The following is a 15,825-nucleotide window of genomic DNA, read 5'->3' as shown; positions in this document are numbered from 1 at the left end:
AGCAGCTTATTTATTTAGGATGTTTAAGTATTTTTCTTGTCCCACATCCCAATTCCAGCGTTGAATTTTAAGAGTCTCATGTTCCTACTCTTTGAAAGGGCGTAATGTTATGCTATTAACAGTGCATGAGTGGCATAAAATGTTCTTAAAATGACAATATGTCGTCCAGCAGTAGTAGTTATTATGACAGGCCGAGTAGTTTGGCTTTGGGGAAATGTCTTGAATTGGAAGTTCACATTGCAGCAGAACAGAATGGGTGGTTTTAGGGCTTTTAGCCCTTTCACACACTTTGAATGATTAATCTACACCCATCTGCATCCACTGTCTTTCTGAAGATGCTGAACTGTCCTGGTGCTTTCAGACTTCCTCATGACAGGTTTTCATATTGATGTTGAGGATGATGAGTTTCATGTGGATTCAGTCTGTTAGTGGAGTGTAACGGAGAGAGCTTGTAGTGTGTGATAAATGAAAAACCTTCTAACATTGCTGATGATGTCACTTTATGATGTTCAATCCCTTAGTTTGATATGTAGGGTTGTGATTTACTCTTTTGGTGCAGCGACTGTGGGTAATGACCATCAGTGTGATTTCAATCAAGGTGCTTTCAGTCACAGTGAGTATAAACGGTTTTAAGGCATGTGTATGTAATTATGGCTGTGCTGCCCTTCTAGACTATGAAGTGGCAGTCGTAACAACTGCTGCTGGTCCTGTGGAGCAGTCTGCACTGCGACCAGCAGCAAGGCTTTGACACAGTCAAAACTTAAGCAGCAGCAGCAGCAACCTTCACGGTTCTGCGCCCCCTGACTTTTCTCTGGTCTGAAACACTGTGCTGGAAATGGACAGTCTGACATCATTGTGGGTTTACATTTGGATTTGACAAAGCTGCTCTAGAACCAGATACCAGTAGCTGTTTGCCAGTCCAGTGTTTTTAGGGTGGATTTATCCTTTGATATTGTTCAAACATTGCAGTGTCTTAGGGCAGGCTGTACTGATGGTCTGTCCCAGTGCAGGTGCTGTTGGTAAGGTGAGCCAAACATTAAACTGACAATGTCGTTCTGCTTATTTCCCCCTCCAAAAACTCCCCTGCAGTATCACCTGGCCTGTCCTTTGAGAACCAGACGGAGGGATTCATGGCAGCGGCGTGTGACCTCGGACCCGTTTGGGTCTGTAATGCATTAAGATGAATGCAGCCATCCTGCTGTCGGGTGATGAATTGCAGGCTCCAGAGGAGGCTCTCTGCTATGTAAAAGAGGTGCTTGCAGACATGGCACTTTCATCAATCAGAAGGGGGACCGCTGTAATGTTGTTGTACTGCAGATGGATGAGTCTGTTTGTGTGCAGCACACCAATCTGAGTCTTCTGCAGCTGCTTGGAGAGAAAGAAAGAAAGAGAGAGAGAGAGAAAGAAAGAAAGAAAGAAATGTGACTTGTGAGCACATGAATGAAGCATGTAGGTGAATAAAGTCCTTATTTTGGGCTCCATTCAGAGTTATCCCACTGTGAAATCAGCTGTTCCCACACGGGTGTAACGTTGCCATATCTTCCCTATAATTTCCCCGTTTCACTCAGACTGCAACATCAAGGTCTCAATTAAAGTGACACCTGGGATCTCACATTCACACCTCTTCACAAAAACCCTGCAGAGCTTCCTGACAGCGAGCCTGGCGCTGCTTACTCAGCACTTGAGAAGCCCTGGAGATGATTTTTGGGCACGGTGCAGTGCCCCTGGTGGACTGATGGTGTACTGCAGCAGAGAAAATCCAATGACGGTGGAGCAGGGAGGTTCATGGAGCCAATACAGGTGAACAAGCCTGGTGACAGGAAGAGAAAGGACAAGAGGGCGCAGAGGTTTCTCCCTTTTCTTTCTTTTGTCTTCATGTTTTCACTTTGTTTTCATATTCCCATGTCAGAATTTGTGTGACAGAATTTTTGGGGCTTATTTGAGTATCTATTTTTGTGTGAGTCTATCATACGTTGATATTATGGAGAATGAATAAGCCCAACTTTTTCATGTTGCCCAGTGGTAACCCCCATCTGGTTTTCCACTTTAAGGAAAAGTTAATGTGTCTTACTTGGGCTGAAAGTAACAACAACTTTCATTACTGATTAATCTGCCAATTAGGTTTCCAATTTCACGTATCAAACCAACAGTCCAAAATGCAAAGACTCAGACCGAAATGACAAGCAAAACAGGAAAGTCATATGTTTAAGAAGCGGGAACAGCAGACGTTTGGCATTTTTGTTCCATTGTCGAAATAATTGGCAGACAAATTTTTGTCTCCAAACAGAAACTGGTGTCGTATTGGAGCGACTAAAGCGATACCCAGCCTAGTCTTGATAAATACCATCCCATGAAATTGCTTGTGTTGTGATGCAGTCCACCTCAGCCTCTCTTCAACAATACACTGCTCTGCAGCATCTTTCTATAGCTCACAGGATTGAATGATTGTCCTGTTTTTTCTCTTTTTGTTACCGAGCTCCTCCCACAACCTGCCGTATCTCTACCTCCCTTTTCTCTCGCCTCTCTCTTCCTGTTGCTACCCTCTTATTCTCTCTGCGTGTGGTCGTTGAGTCGTGGCAGTTCTTGCGGCGGGTGGTGTGGTGTAACCCCGGCTGTTTTGGCAGATAAGCCTCAGCCTGCCCACCTGCTTCCCCGCTGCTCGTCAGCCAAATAGGACTTGTGCTGTCACAGACATTCGCTCGGCGGCGGAAAGGTTGCCACCTCGACAGATCCGCCGCAGCCGCCTCACCGCCTCTAATTCTCATCCCGGCGAAGGATGGAGAGCATCCAGATCTCCCTGAAACAAACACCAAATGTAAAAATCTCCAGAGAATTGAGCCATTCAGAGGGAAAAAATTGCATTTTGTGTCAGTCGGTTTGGAATTTTTAATTTATTTTCACTTGATTTTACCAGCACAGACTCCTGCAATCAGGATGTTGCTAAAATGGCAGAACAGTTAACAACAGACGAGTAAAAGTGTAAACGTCTCAACTGTTTAGAGTGTTTTGGTGATTGGTCTTATCTTACCTGGTCAGGTTCCAGTCTGAACGAGACTGTGACCATCAGATGTTGTGTTTTGAATGGAACCTGTGTAGCCATACTCGTGTGAACGCAGGCCTTCAGTGCTGTGATTTCCCTTAATTGATTTGTTACTGCACTAATGACGGTTACAACATCAAGTTGTCTTCTTTGATGATCCAATCATCGTGGCTGTCATGGAGGCGCTCCCTCCTCCCCTCCCCCCAGGCGCTCACCAAACATCCTGATGAGTATCCTGAGCTGTGACTGTTAGAGGGCCAGCTGCACGGTGGTGGATTCCCAGCACCGAGCTGAGCAGTCTGAGCTATATTTCCCTGCCTCGAGCCAAAGAAGCGATTGCCTAGTGAAAAGCGTCATGGTAAAGGTCAATAAACAGCGGCTCGGTTATTGTGTGGCAGACTGAAGAGGAAATTATTTTGTGGTGGAGGCAGAGAAGTGTGTTTTTTATTTGTGCCTGTGTGTGTGTGCATGTGCCTGTGTGTGTGTGTGTGTGTGCCTGTGTGCCTGTGTGTGTGTGTGTTGAGGTGCAGCCCCGTGTCCTGTTCGTTCCGTTGAGGGTTTCTCTTGGCAACGAGTCTTCCAGCTGACCTGTCAGTGTTAGTCAGCCTACAGGGCTGTGAAACGACCCACCACAGGGCTCACCTGGGGCCCCGCAGCCTCTTTCAGCTGTTCCCTTCACACTGTTGCTCCCTAACTGTGGTTTATTCCTTTTTTTTCCATCTCCACTTTTGTTTCCCCTGCTTCATATTCACTCTCTCTCTATCTTGTGTAGGCAGAATCGCTTACTTTCTCTCTTTTCTCCAGAGACTTAATGTTTCCTGCTTGGAACCTGTTTGCAAGGCTTCAATGAGAATCACTTAACGTAGTGAGAGAGCAGAGTGGGACCCCTGCTTTTTCATAGACCACTGAAAACGTTCCAGGAATGGGAAGAGCCTATCTCAACAGCCCGTCTTGCTTTCTGTGTTTTTTGGCCCTGTCTGATGTTCTTCTATTATGTACAAAATGTGAGAGCCAAGTTTTTCCCTTTTCATTTTCTTATTTTTCAGTGCTGCTTTAAATGCAGTCCTTTATCCTTGACAACACTCTGTACATATCCTGTCTTACCTGTAAGTTTTTTCCTTTTGTCGCCCCGGACCTGCACCCCACAGTGCTGTACTTTTCCCTCTGATGGTGAAGAGATGGATGATGGAGAGAGATTGATACTCATGGCGCAGACATCAGTCATTCTGACAAATGGCAGCCCCAAACTTGGAAAGCCATTAGCAGGGCCGAGACAGGAGTGAAGCCGGGCCAAGACCCGCTGATTTCCATGAGTTCTCCCTTCCAAAGCGCAGGTTCGTGCCAGGCCGCGACATGGCGGTGGGAGTTAGCACCACCTCATGTCCCTGCTAGCCCTCGCTGCTACCAGCCAGCGTGTTGACATCGGGCCGAGCCCCAGTCGTTAATGAACAAACCCTGCAAAGGAACATGAAGGGTCCGCCTGTCTTTTCATTTAACTCTTATGACTCATTCATGTGGCAGAGGGCCTTGTGGGAGTTGAAAATAAGTGCTTTGACTGGCATTATGTATTCACTGGCCAGTATTTACAGTTTGTCAACACTGATGTCATGATCCTGAGTGGAATTTGGAGAAAGTGAAGCTAAAGTTTTTGGAAAAAGGCTTCTAACACGCACATGTGCTGAATTAAAGTCGCTCTCTGATATTAAACATTTTAACTCCTGCTGGATACGTACCAATTTGGAATCAAATCGATTTTGAATCTGATTTTCACCGCTCAGATTTGACAGAACAGCTTATTTGAGCTTCTTTTACAAAACCAGGTGATAGGTGAGCTTTTTCTGTCTTTGACGGAGGTGCACAGAGAAGAAAATGTGTTTGGTAGACATCAGAACCTGCTGTGCTGTTTTGTGTCTTTGTTTTAGCAGCTGCTTTTCTTAAGGAAATCTTTTGTTTTTTTTCCAAACAGAAATAAAGAGTGAGCTGGGAGGGAAGGCGAAGGGGAGAGAAACATTAGCTTGTCTAAACGCTGTGCCAGGACTCATACAGTTACTGTAAAATAACACTGAATATACCAGGCAGCGTTTACGGGACTGTCTTGGAAATCATGTCTGATTTTCCAACTTGTTGACAAAAAAATAAACGTTTGAGTGAAAATGACTGCGTCAATGCTGTGTAAATATCATCATAATAATAATGATACATTTTATTTAAAGCGCCTTTCACGTCACCTAAGGACACTGTACAGAAAAGTAGACAGAATAGAATGAAAAATAATAAAATGTAATAATAGAAATAACATAGACGAGTGGGATGGAGGGAGCAGTTAGGAGTAGGAGGGAAAAGCAAGAGTGAATAGGTGGGTTTTGAGCTTCATGAGAGAAACCTGACTGTTCACCTTACATTTTCTGTAAATTGGGTAGAACAGGGTACACAGGCGACAGTGAGATGCTTGCTTAAATGCTTGTGAGAGAGGTGTGACGCTGGATCGACTGCTTTAAAGAAATGTTGTGCTGTAGACGAAGAGGAAATTGGCGCAATTTCTGAGAATGATTATAGCGAGCTGGTAAACAAAACAGATAGTGACTGACGCGTCTGATGTTTGAGTTGAAAGTAGTTGCCTCATCGCGGCAGGCTGTGTGTGTGTGTGTGTGCATGTTGGAATTCAACACTACTGTGTTAGACACCACAGTGACACACAGATAGGGGAGGGAATGCCACCGTACAGGAAATGTCACGATGCACATGTGGAATGTGGCCCCGACTCTTCCTCAGACCAGAGGACACATTTGTAGACGAGTGATCGAGTGAGGCGCTTTGAACCTCAAGCAGAGAGAAAGCCGTCTCGTGTGGACAAACCTTTGGAATAAAACATGCTTTTGTACTTTCAGCACGCGTGGAACACTTAAAACGGGCCTTGAGTGAGTAATTATTTAGCATTTCTGTTCAAGTCTTTGCTGTTGTCGAACACGTTTGCACACACGGAAAACAACAGTCGCTCTGTGAGTGCAGTTTAAACTTCAGGTGAGCTCTGATGCCCAGTCAAAAGCAAATAGAATACAGTAAAGAACGAAATATAGTTACATAAACACTGGGAAGTAATAAGTAGGAAGTAATAAGGTATACAGTAAATACATAAATATAATAAAATGTGTCACCTCGATCTTCTGTTAAACATAAAGCACACGGCGTTGGGACGTAGTCGTTTATTCGCATTGGAAGTTGACAGATCCTGTTCTCCACACCTGAATTTAGACAGATTAGTTCTGCGCTCAGCGTTCAACAGAAAGAAATCTGTCTGCAGGTGGCCGATTGATCCTGAGCTCAAACTGAAGTTCTGTTTCACCTTAATTCAGTCAACCTTTTTGAGCTTTCAGTCTCCTTTTTCCAGCGAGTCCTGGCCAAACAGCAGCACTTTTGTCACACAAAATGAGCACAGACTGTGTACACTGAAGGAAGAGGAGCGAGGAAGGGAGGAAAGGAAGGGCGTAAAATTTTTTAAATGTATCAAAACACAACTTTCTGACTTGTTTTGTTTTATGCACCGTATTTTATGTACTAAAAAACCCTTTGAAAACAAGATGATTCGTCTCGGGGGTTTAACCGTCTAGCTAATAAAAATGTGAACAGTGTCTGGAATTTCCAAGCTGCCCCACCTGAAGGCTCATTTTAAGGCAATTTTGAGAACAAGCTCTCAAAGTCGAAAACATTCACCCAGAGTGAAATATCACTACATTTGAATCCGTCGCAGCACTAAGTGGCTTCAGTGAGTCACTCGGGCCGTGCAGGACGAGTACGTCACAGCGGTTTAGGTGCTGTGTGAACTCTGAACTTTTCAATATGTTTATATTGTGTTTGTGTTAAAATGAGTGTTTCTCATAGGGAGTTGAACTGCCTCACCCACCAGCATTCAAACTACCTGTGGAGGGATTTTGAGACTGTATGAAGTCTCCTGTAACACCTCCATGCCTTGTTTACTGAAGAGCTCTGCACACCAGGAAATGGGTAAATGCTATGGGTAATGGGTAAATGTCGGTGGGCGGGTGCGGTGGCGTTGACAAGGCAACGGGAGCTCATTATCTCGTCGTCTATGCTGGTCCACGGCGAGCCACTGATGGGTGCCAGAGAAGAGCTTGGAGCAGACAGATGGGGTTGCACCCCACGTTTCGCACACAAGACGACTGAGCAGGAATAACACGTCCATGGAAATGACATGTCAGCGCTGTAATCCTGGATTACCTGTCTGCTCGCTCTCCTTCGCCGTGCGTCTGTGTGCCTCGCGTTTGCACATCAGACGAGATAACAAACAGTGGCTCAGTGGCTCCACTGCTGCGAGACGGTGTTTGATCTGGATTGTCAAGATACAAAATGTGCGGCAGGAGCCCAGCTTTCTCCCTCTCCCTGCATTCGGCCTCAGCGTGACCGGTGTTGTTTTTGACAGGACGTGTGATGCAGATGAGAGTGACGTGGTTTAGGTGCAGGCGAAGGACATGTCGCTGTGGGGCGTGCGGTCTGCATCGTGACCCGTGTGAGATAACTGCTCCTATCTGGTTTTGTCTGGGTCAGTGATTTAATCTTCTGTACTCAAGTATGCAAACCATCTCTGCAGCAGTTCATCGTGCGCTGACACAGAGAAGGCATGCAAGCACAGAGCCGCGAGAACCAAAGATCTGTTTTGTTTGAGGCACATTTTAATATCCCTGCATGTATCAGAAGTTGTCCTGTTTGAAAGTTTGGAGGAAGACGATCTGTGCAGTCATTAACAACTCTGAATGCAAAGGAAAGTGCTGCCCTGTTACACCAACATTTCATTACAGAGACGGTCCTTGTGCATAACGCAGCTGTGTGCCAGTCAAGACTTTCTGAACAGGAAGCTTTCAATTGTTAAACTTTATTTTTTCAAGTAGTTGCATTGAAATCTTTTCTCAGAGACATGAGGACAAAAAAGCCCACACAGTCTGCATAAAGCAAAGCACAGTTTGAGAACCCTTAAATTAAAAAGGAGTAAAAGTTCTTTAAAAATCTCGCCGTGAACTTCTCGTTGTGAACTTTAACAGTGTGCATGCAGGGCATTTTCCTATTTTCAGCTTTCATATTGCTTGATTTCCTTTCTAGATGCTCCAATATAATACTGGCTACTGGTGTAATAAAAAGCATACAGGTGTACAGGATAGTGCTGGGAAGTTTTATGGTACCGTTTCAGAACTAATAAATTACACGCTGCTGGATTGGTGTGTAGACTTGAGGACGCGCAAATATATAATCCAGCATTGTAGGCAGCATTGGAGGCATTTTGGATGCTGGTGTGTCAGTACTGGAACAACGCTAATTTCCTCTTGAGGTTTGGCTGAATTTAGGCATCAGTCCTGATACCAACCGAGCTGATTGTTTAGCTTTCTTTCCCTTGCTGGATCCATAATTCTCATGATTGTGCTTTAATTTAAAACTAATTTCGTGCCGGAGCCTCTTGTAGTTCAGACTGATAAGAAAATATCAGTTTAAGGTAAGCTGTGCAGGCAGAACTTGAGAATTGGACCTGTTTCAGCCTCTGTGTGCACATGGCTGGAGAAATCTGCATGAGCAGCTCTGCGGGTGAGGACCGTCCTCAGGGATTTCCTTGGACTGCTGCCACTGGTCAGATTACAACTGCAGGAGTCGGGAGAAGTGAAAAACCTCCAACGAACGGCCCTGACTTGTGCCTTGTGTTAAATCCCCATCCTCAGTGTTTTATTTCTAGCGTGTAACAACTTCTTCTCTGTGAGTTTGCATTGTTTACATTTCTGTCTCTCAGCAGTGAGGCTTTCTTTGCAGGAGGTGTTCTGCTGCCGGTGTTTACCGAGGGGTACATCTCGTGTTTGCAAGAACTGAGTGGGAGAAAGGGATTTAGTGTTTCTTCCTGTTGGTGATTTGCATGATTTTGGTTGAGAGCACTGTGGCAGCCTGCAGATTTTTATTTTTTTTAAGTCACATTTAGTTGGCACAAATAGCCGTGTAGCTCACACAATTGGCATCTGGGCTTCCTTTAAGAGGGTTCGTTTCTCACTTGTGTGTGTCGTGAGAAAACGTCAAATCTTTTGTCCAAGAGTACAAAAAACCTCGCAGAAGTCGACGAGCAGCCTTGATCGGGCTGAGTTGCGCAATAGTATAGCTTAACAGTAAGTATAACATCTGTAAAATGTCTAAAATCTCTCTGAATGGCTTTCAACAGCACTGTGGTGTGTTTCAGGTGATTATACACTAACATAATGATGAATATTGTATTTGATTTCAGTCCCTTAATCCCACACGCTGGACCTTTCAAGGCCTCATGAAATTTCCCACACGTGAAAGTGATTGTGTGCTAAATGCAGGAAACAAGTTTTGATGTGGACAAACTGAAGGGCTGCACGTTTAGACTTTACTGATGCCACATCTTGCTTCATTGCTATTTGTTTGTCAGCTCACATGATGTTTACTTTTGACGTTTTCCAATTTAGCTGTCAGATATTGGAAAGAATGAGAGAAGAAAAAAAAAAACAAATATAGCATATCAACGAAGCAGAGCACACACACTCTGTTGTGAATACTACATGGCCGGTAACATCCAAGGGATTCACAATGGCAAATCAGATATGAATAGACATTCCTACGTCCATACTGATGCATCTGTCGCAGTGGGATGGAGACAATTGATGCAATTGTGAAGCAGGAGAACGACAACATATAAAAACAATGCCTGCCTATGTCTCTCTCTCACACACACACACACACACACACACACACACACACACACACATTCTGCATTTAAAAGCTCAGAGAAATATATTTGTGCCTGCAGAGGCATCTGTATCCTTGTGTTTGCATAAATGTATGTGTTGGGGTGTTTAGAGCAGGGTGACTGTGGGGGAAATGGGCGCCTTCCACCATAATGTGTTCTTTAATAAAGACACAGGTTGGCAGATTGGGAGTGTCAGTGCATGTGGCATACAGCCTCTTCAGGTGATTTATGAGCGCGCTGCTAGGCTATTACGTTATGGGCCCCAGTCCTATTCAGTGAGGGCGATAAGAGCAGCCCTCCCTTATTGAAACACTGCAGGTACAAGCGTTTTGTTTTAGTGGAATATCACTGCTTTTTGTTAAAGGAATTAAGTATGAGCGGAATCTAATCTTTTTGTCTGTGCTGCAGCTGTAGCTCATCTATTAGGTTAGCGTTTATGCGTTTGTCCTTCAGAGTTTGCAGAGCACGTTCAAGGCAAGATGGCCTGGAATTATTTGCATCTTCATTGAATTTCAAATTGACCTTTCGTTATTGCGTAAACAATTATTATTATATAGCAATTATGAATTGCTTCTACTTGCATGAAGCAACCGAATCAAAAAATTTCCCTTTTATTCTGAAGCACTTCTCACCAGAATTATTTCTTCTGCTGTTAAGAATCATATCACAGGAAGAAACGGTGCAAGGCTGCAGTTTCCTCCCACTCTGTGTGGCTTTAGACCTGGTTTGGGGTTTGCAGAGAGGGAAAGGGGGGAGGGGTGAGAGGCCGACGGAGCGAAGTCAGAGTTCACACTGCAGAGCGCCTCAACCGAAAGGCCAGTTGTCAACCACCGGCGGAGGGGAAAACAACGGGGCATCAGCCAGAGCGGTTTGGAAAAAGGACGAGTCAGGGTCGCATTCAATTAGCACAGCATGTCGCCTCTGCAGTGAGCCACAGGGGCTGAGAGGAGGAGGAGGAAGAGGAAGAGGAGGAGGAGGAGGAGGAGGCGGCCTTGGGCCTGGGGAAGGAGAGAGGAAATGGGCTGCAGCAGGTACAGACCAAGGCAGACGGAAAGCTGAAAGCAGAAAAACAAACTCATGTCAACAAACAGTCGTCAGACCAGTTGTATGAACGTGAAGATCTTTTTTAACTTCAGTTCAGGTGTTTCCCAACGTGAATGATGTCAGAAACTGTGAACGTATTAACCCTGTTGTTTTGCTGGATTTTGACCTGATTCTCAAAGCTAGACTGACTTTCTTCACAGCCTTTTGGTGTTTCCGATCACAGTCTTAAAGGACTCTTTCTGGATGTTTGATGAATGTACTGTCTTTACTGTCTGCTGGGACCATGTGGCAACAGATCCCAATGTTGGCAGTCCAGCTTCATCTTTAGACAGCCGCGACTGCTGCTGCTGCTGCAGTGGAGTCGAGCAGAGATGAACTTTGTCAGATATAAGGGACTGACTCAGAGCTGCCTCCCAGCAGGATGGAGGAGTGGAATAATTAATAGGTCTAATATTCCACCTCATCCTGACAGCCCCCCAAGAACTCATTTCTGACAAGAAAGTTTAAAGAGCCATCTCTCTGTCAGAGATACTGAAGCCAGTCTCCTTATGATTCATGACATGACATCAGGGGTCCAGAAAAGCAGGCTGGTGAAGCTCGTCATCTGGCAGTCCGGCCGTCATCACTGATGACGTCATTATGTTATCGTTTTGAGGCGGATATGGATGCCACACCGTAATACGGCATAATAGACCTTCCTTCTGATTTTTACACTTGAGCCAACTGGATCTTTGACAGGCTCCTGGGAAACAAATCATTCTTTTCCAGAATTCACAGTTATTGCGCTGAACCGATGCATGCGGGTACTGTTCTCCCCCGAGGTTGGCGAGAGCCACCAGAGCAAGATGCAACTCGCCATGGTCTGCTGGTGCACAGGCAGGCTGAGACAAATAATGCAGCTTCTTATTTGGAAGCCATTAACCCCTCAGAAGTGTTAGGCTATTTATGTTGAGTGTGGGTGTGTGTAATGAGTGTGGCCATACCGACGTGTTAATTAGCCTCGTACTCAGGAAGTCATACATGCATGCTTGTCTCGCCATTTGTTAGGAATGAAGATGTTATGTTGACAGAAATTGCAATAGTGTTTTTCGGTATTTTGATATGGGGCTTGAATGATTTGGATTCTTCAGTTTTAATAAAGTATTCAGTGTTTTCCAAATATTTTGATTCCAGGATGGAAAATTCTTCAGAAACCTTTTTGACCCTTTGAACGTTGTTCATTTAAATCAAGGATAATTAAGTGCAAGTTCTCACAGACTGCCAGCTTAGTCCTGATCAATTATGCAACAAATATGTCCTCAAACAAAATGCATCACGTTTATCATGCCGGAGGTTACACAGTGACACTAAGTGGCCAGTAATTGACTTTTAATTAAAGGCAAGTATCAGTCCGGAATGATGGATGCACAACATGCATTTACTTTTCATCTGAATGCTTCCCTCTCACGGCTCACACTGATAATTCAACATTTTTGGTTTGGTTTGTTTATGCACATCTGAGATCAAGAAATGCAGTTTGATGACAAGAGCTTCTTCCTCTTCTTCTGTGTCTATTGGCAGATTGCAAACTGATAAACAAATAAATAAGCATTCATTTAATTACAGTCAATAATATAAATTTCCCATTATTGATACATATTCATCATGCATCCCCATCTAGAATATTGTCAAACTAATTTCAGCCTGGTCAGAGCAGCAATTCTGGAGTATGTACATATATTTGCAGATTCATTTAGCAGCTTTACCCTTAAATGTTTGCCCCTCAAACTCAGATGCCACAGCTTTGATGTGTGTGTTATTAGTTTTATCTCCAAAGGCCTGCGGCGAGATTAAGTGGAACTCAATCTCCCCACACCTCTGCTCCCTTTAGCAAATGGCTATGTTCAGCAACACTATCATTACGCACATTACATGAAAACCGGAGAGCAGTGGACCTTATCATGTCATGTTTTCCAGATAGCGGTAGCTAACAAGACACAAATGCGGGAATGGGAGGGGCAAATTGGCTCAAATGTAAACGGGAAATAACATCGGTGTCGTCTTCGCCCTGTTGCGTGGTCAGTGCAGCCGAGTTGTTTTTCTTTTCGCCGTACACAGGTGCATTGTGGAGAGAGGCCTGCGGAGAATTGAGCAATTTGTTAGACATTTTTAAAGTAATAGGCAGTCAGCTGGACTTTGATTGAATTCTTGTTTATTACACAGACTCTTGCTGTTCTATCCTGAATTGGACGCTCATCTCAGAGGAGAAACATACACTCCCGATGTGAAAAGTTCTTTTTCTCAATAGTCTCAGTGGATATTTTTCAGCAGGCCTGGCTCCTCTACCCTCGCACTTGTCAGGCCCCTAGTCTATTACATTCTCCTCCTTTTCTAAAAGATGGCAATTAATCTAATTAGTAATCAATCAGCCGTTGGGCCTCCCGCCTCGTCTGTGCTAATGGAGGATATGACAGGCCTGGACCTTGCATTATTAATACCTCCATTCCTGGAGCCCAGGGCCCCCCTGACGCCTGCAGCCAGGGGCCATTGATCACTACCACAACCCAGTGAGCACTCCAAGGCTTGCAGAGAGATATCCAGAGTAGTGGGAGTAAAGATGGGAATTTATCGTGCCAGTCTGTGTGGGATGAATCTGTTTATGGAACTTTAGGGTAATTTTGGCGAGAGAAGAACTTTGCCAAAGTACCTCAGGGAAGGTTGAATAGATGCAAAAAAGCAAGAGCTTAGCATGGTGGTGCATGGGGTCTGCAGGGAGGCTTCTGGTGCACGTTTTGGAGGAGATGAGGGATTGTATGAGTGGTGTTAATAGGAATGCTTGTGCTCTGAAAAGCTCATTTGGTTAATGGGGCTCACCTCAGAACTATTATGGCAGGATAAAGGGACCTCTCTGCGGGACTATTTCTGGAAAATTGGATTAGAAATTATAGGATGCCACTAACGCTGGGGCACAACGATTGCAGCGTGGCAGTGAAACAATCCCGGCAACATTATCCTTCATCTCCCATGCGTTATATGAGAACCTGTTCTAATAGCCGCAGCAGCTGAGGTTACAGAGCTGGATAACAATCCCTCCAGCTGATCTCATTCACTAAAATCGATGTTGGAACCTACTCTGTGCTGCTTGGGAAAAAGAAAACAACTGAACCCAAACAATAAAACCTCTTTGCTCATGGTTAGCTTTTCACTTTCCATGTCCCGCAGACAGGCACAGGACCCTGCTGGGTCCTCTGTAAGTGAATCTGCTCACCGTGATCCATAGAACCTCTGTGCCAGCGGCTGTTCATCGTGGTTATTGGTCATTGATTATCCAGTCTGCGTATTGTTTTTGACGACATGCATGCTCATGAAATTCATCGGTCCAGCCAAGAGTTTTTGTTTTTATATGGGTGTTGCTGGGTCTTCAATTTAATGACCTGTTTTATATGACATCATTTGAATTCAGCAATCATCATTTGAATTATTTTAGATGTTTTGGATCATTTTGTACAATCAAAAATGCAGAAGAGCACTTAGTTCCAGTCATGAGCTATCGTTGTAAGGTCAGTCTCTGGGTTTTGGACTGTGGGTTGGATGATGTCACCTCTGGCTGTAGGAAACTATGAGGGTCATTTTTCATATTTTTTCATCGTTTTCTGACATTTTATGGACCAAACAGTGTGAGAAAATGATCAAGTGCTGAAAAACTATATAAGGCTGGACGGGTTGTTGGATGGTCAGATTTTAGGCCTAAATATCAGACATCTTTCTCAGCTAGCATCCTAGAAACACCAAATGAGGGATGGTGTTCAGAGTTGTAGGATCAATGAAAAGGAGCATTAAAGCTGTTTTAGTGACCCAACACCTTACTAAGGTACACAATATCTGAATGTTTGCAGTGTAAAAAACATTTTTGTTAATCGTGTCATATTGATTTCAAACTTATCTCACAGCCAATTGATGATTGCGATGATTCTTGACAAGAGAAACAGCTGTGGCCTCTGCGCAGTGTGACCGATGTGTGGAAGTCGGTGGTCAGAGGTTTAGTGTAATGGAGCTTAGTAATCTTTAAATACAGTTTCAGGGTTGACATCACTCTCCTTAATCCAAAACGCCACTTCCCATGACGGAGACCTGGTGTCATTTGGCACGGCGGCCGTAACTTTTCCACTAACCAGCCACGTATCCTGATTCAGCACCGCCCCCGTTTCTTTACACCACGCAGGTTAAGTCACCATCAACCGGCTTGGCTGCCAAGGCTGTCGCGCTGCTCTGCTTGATTTGCAAAAGGCTGGGGTTGTTAAGTGTTTACAGGCCCTGTGTGGCTTTATGTAGCCGTGATGGGAGTCAGCGGTCGTGTTGAGCTCACAGCAGCTGCCTCATTCAGGAGGGATTGGGAAAGCAATGCATCTCATCTGCTGTGCTGTGCGAGTGAGTCAGTGAGCTGGACATGTTTTATCCACGGCAAAAGGATGTGTGGAATGGCTGTGTGGTCACAACCTCCACCTCCCCCTCCTCATTTGTGTGCCATGAGGTGGTCGGTGTAGAAGTCTGAGGTAAGCTGCAGCACAGAAAGTCCACAAAGCTTTGGCCATTAGTCACCACTGGTCATCAGAGACAGCCTCTGTGTGTGTGTGTGTGTGTGTGTGTGTTTGGAGGTTGCTGAACTTAGAAGAATGGATTCACAGGAAGTTCCATCTGTCATGAATTCTCTGCTGTGTCGATTGTGTGTGCTTTTTTGAGGGGAGCCTGGTTAAAGGATGGCAGTACAGGTGGTGAGGTGTGCTAACGACAGAGCAGAGCTGCTGCGCCACATCAGTGAGTCTCCTGAGAGCAGAGACGAGCTTCAGGCCAATAGAGAAAGTTTGAAAAGTCCAAAAATATTTTGTGGGGGAAGAGAGGAAAAAAGCTCCCAGCAAACACGACGTATGATGAAGGACCTGAGAAGCCTGTAGGAATGAAACGGAGTGGATGGGTGACGCTGGGGTGCCAGCACAGCGGGAGGTGAAGT

At 44.8% G+C, this 15,825-nt stretch overlaps 1 protein-coding gene across 6 annotated transcripts in view; it reads left to right on the top strand.

Annotated features, from left to right (window-relative positions):
* Positions 1-15,825, top strand: part of sema6e (sema domain, transmembrane domain (TM), and cytoplasmic domain, (semaphorin) 6E) — a 133,307-nt gene that overhangs the window by 37,178 nt on the left and 80,304 nt on the right. The window contains exon 1 of one of the 6 annotated variants that reach the window (XM_046400769.1): positions 5,616-5,958. The exons of the other annotated variants lie outside the window; for them this stretch is intronic. The gene's annotated coding sequence lies outside the window, so the exon portion shown is untranslated. Of the gene's footprint in view, positions 1-5,615; positions 5,959-15,825 lie in introns of those variants that run through there. 6 annotated transcript variants of the gene reach the window in all.

The sequence above is a fragment of the Scatophagus argus genome, chromosome 9, assembly GCF_020382885.2.
Source record: "Scatophagus argus isolate fScaArg1 chromosome 9, fScaArg1.pri, whole genome shotgun sequence".
NCBI classification, from domain to species: Eukaryota; Metazoa; Chordata; class Actinopteri; family Scatophagidae; genus Scatophagus; species Scatophagus argus.
Note: the sequence above shows the minus strand (reverse complement) of the source record. Positions and strands in the feature narration are given on the sequence as shown.